At 41.9% G+C, this 3,336-nt stretch overlaps 1 protein-coding gene across 1 annotated transcript in view; it reads right to left on the reverse strand.

Annotated features, from left to right (window-relative positions):
- NUP107 (nucleoporin 107) overlaps positions 1 to 3,336 on the reverse strand; it is a 45,707-nt gene that overhangs the window by 1,042 nt on the left and 41,329 nt on the right. The gene's annotated exons all lie outside the window — the stretch shown is intronic.

Consider the following 3,336-nt stretch of genomic DNA (forward strand, 5'->3'; position numbering starts at 1 on the left):
AAGAAGGATCAGGATGAGGGGAGAGGTGCACAGGGAGGACAACTTCATTGCACATATTTTGTTTCTTTAAACAGAGAATGAATTTATGATGTCTTTGTATAATTTATTAAAAATAGAAAAATTAAAAGAATCTGAAAATTTGCATGGGACAGAACTAACAGATACATGAGGATAACACTGTAGAGAAAACAGTGAGCATTTCTTTATAAGTATACAGGGGTCTTTCTAAAAAATTTTGTGGGTACTAAGAGTGCAGAAAATAGAACAGACTTTTTTTTTTTTTTTCGCGGTACGTGGGCCTCTCACTGTTGTGGCCTCTCCCGTTGCAGAGCATGGCCTCCGGACGCGCAGGCTCAGCGGCCATGGCTCACAGGCCCAGCCGCTCCGCAGCATGTGGGATCCTCCCGGACCGGGGCACGAACCCGTGTCCCCTGCATCAGCAGGCGGACTCTCAACCACTGCGCCACCAGGGAAGCCCCAAAACAGACCTTTTATGCCCACTACATTTTCTTATAAAAAATTGAAAACTAAAATAATTAAAATAATAAAAAGGTACCCAACCACAATAAAATTTCTGAAATAATCTTAAAAATTAGAAGGAAATCCATAGGACTCATAGTGTAAAACAAAACAGAAAACAGGACAAGCAAAAATACCAACTGGTCCTTTGAAAAGCCTAATAAGACACCTAATTAATTAAAATTTTCTTCCTTATGACAATATTAATCACTAAAAATCTTTTCATGTGAGAGACTATAAATTAAATTGCTAAAACATTTTCAAAGGTAGATGTAAGTGGAGGTGTGATGCAACAGAATGTAATCTGGAAATTATACCAAGGAATAATTGCACTAAATCTGACATAGGTCAGGTTTCCACACATGAAAAATCAGTGTCAACCTTTTTGTTCTGTTTTGAGATATAGATACATAGAAGCAAATACTAAAACTCATGCTTTGTATTTTCTTAGCTTTAAAAGGGAAAGCACCTTCATTTATTTTCTCAAATAGGAACTTACTACCCTCGGAGGTGGATTTAAAACACCTCAAGGTCTTACTCATAATTCATATTAGTGAATCCTACTAGGGGTCTAGTAAGAATAAGAAGACTGCTTCTTTCTGGGTCACTCCATTTGTGCTCCAATGTACCCTTTCCCCCTATGCTAAAGAAGCAAGGTACCCCTGGCCCCTAGACTCCTTTCCACCTGCTTATTGATAACCTCGTTTCATAGGATGGATTCTGGCACCTGCCTCTCTGAAATCCTGTTGCTGCCAAATATCAGGGTGTGATCTCTTCTGCTGACTATAGGTGATTTCCATACCAGTGGGTTGGCTGCTATCAACCATCAACCAACCAGAATCATGCCTGATGGGCCCAGCAATTTGCCACAAGGAAAAGGGAATAAATTGCTCTGCTATAACCTATGATATTTTTCTCATCTGAATAAAAAATCCTGTAAATATATAAAACAAAAAGATTCTTTCCATCAGGGACATGTAGTGCTTTATATGTGAGAAAAGCTCATTAACTGATATGTGTTGATGTGTTTATGTACATATATGTGCATATATGTATATGTCCTATTTAGGATAGGGGGTTTGGGGGTGAGGCAGGGTCTCTAAAGAGAGATGATGCTGGAGCAGACTGCTGAAGGAAGGAAGCCATCCATGCAGATATCTGGGGGAAAAGAGCACTCTAGGCAGAAGAACGGCAAAGAGGCCAGAAGGCTAGAGCAAAGTGAGGGGAGAGCAGTAGGATACAAGACTGGGGAGGCAGTCAAGGCCCAGCGGATGTGTGATCTTGTAGGTCAAGAAAAGAACTCAGTTTTATTCAAAGTGTACCGAGAAGCCATCAGAAGGGTCTGAGTAGGAGAGTCATACCTCTGATTTTAAAAGGATTACTGGCTGATCAATATGAGGAAGGGACTGCATAAGGAAGAGTGGAAGCAAGGGAAAGACAGTTGAGGCTTCAACTAGAATGTGGTTGAGGCAAAGGTGGCGAAAAGTAGGTAAAGATGAGCTGCCTCCTCCATTCCCCCTGCCATCCCTGTGTGCCACCAGTCTCCAACATGAATGGGCCCATTCTGCAGTTATGTAAAAAGTGAGGTACAGCATATAAGGCCAGGGCTTTGTTGAACAGCTGTGCCTTGCACATGGTGCTAGCCAGGTGAGTGAGTGGGGGCTGAAATCTAATCCATGCTCCAGTCTACAGCTCATGTGCACTTGGCATGGAATCTATCTGTGTAAGAGAATGGATACCATTTCCTAATTTTTTTTTTTTTTTTTTTTTTGTGGCACATGGGTCTCTCACTGTTGTGGCCTCTCCCGTTGCGGAGCACAGGCTCCGGACGTGCAGGCTCAGCGGCCATGGCTCACGGGCCCAGCCACTGTGCGGCATGTGGGATCTTCCTGGACCGGGGCACGAACCCGTGTCCCCTGCATCGGCAGGCAGACTCTCAACCACTGCGCCACCAGGGAAGCCCATTTCCTAAGTTTTATACAAGTGATATAAGTGCTATCAGGAGCCCTGAATAATTTCCTGCTTTGCTGAGTATGTAAGAGTATTAAGCTAAACTCAACTCAAAATATCATTATTTATCATTTGATTGTTCAAGAAATCTCTTCTTGTTTGGATTAGATTTGAAGAAGTGATTGAGACTGAATATTGATTTTTAAATGTTTGGTAAAACAAAATGGTATCATTCATAGTCTTCCACTCCTACTCTATTTTTAAAACACTCCAGAGTGTCTGTTTTGTGACTTTCACTATCTTTTTTTAAAATTTATTTATTTGGTTGCTCTGGGTCTTAGTTGCAGCAGGCGGGCTCCTTAGTTGTGGCATGTGAACTCTTCGTTGTGGCATGCATGTAGCATCTAGTTCCCTGACCAGGGATCGAACCCGGGCCCCCTGCATTGGGAGCTTGGAGTCTTAACCACTGTACCACCAGGGAAGTCCCTAATCTAAGATTAATTAATACTTAGAATAACAAAGATTTATGTATAAATAAGGCACCAAGTCTTTTCAAACCTTAAATACCATTTAATTAGCATTTTGCAACACTAAAATTTTATCTTCGTGAGCAGCAGCATGAAATAGAAGAGAAAACCCAAGGAACCTGCTAAAGGTTCAAAACTATTTATGAAGTCAGCAGAGTTACTGTATCAGGAATAGTAGCAAATAGGGGCTCAAATCTAGTCTCCTGTCCCTAATGTTTTTGCTTCTGGTCAAAAAAGGGAAGCCAGAGGAACTAGAAATATGTAGTAGCAAAAACCAAACCAAGGGCTTCCCTGGTGGCGCAGTGCTTGAGAGTCCGCCTGCCGATGCAGGAGACGCGGG

This window comes from Lipotes vexillifer, unplaced genomic scaffold, assembly GCF_000442215.2.
Source record: "Lipotes vexillifer unplaced genomic scaffold, Lipotes_vexillifer_v1.1 scaffold602, whole genome shotgun sequence".
NCBI classification, from domain to species: Eukaryota; Metazoa; Chordata; class Mammalia; order Artiodactyla; family Lipotidae; genus Lipotes; species Lipotes vexillifer.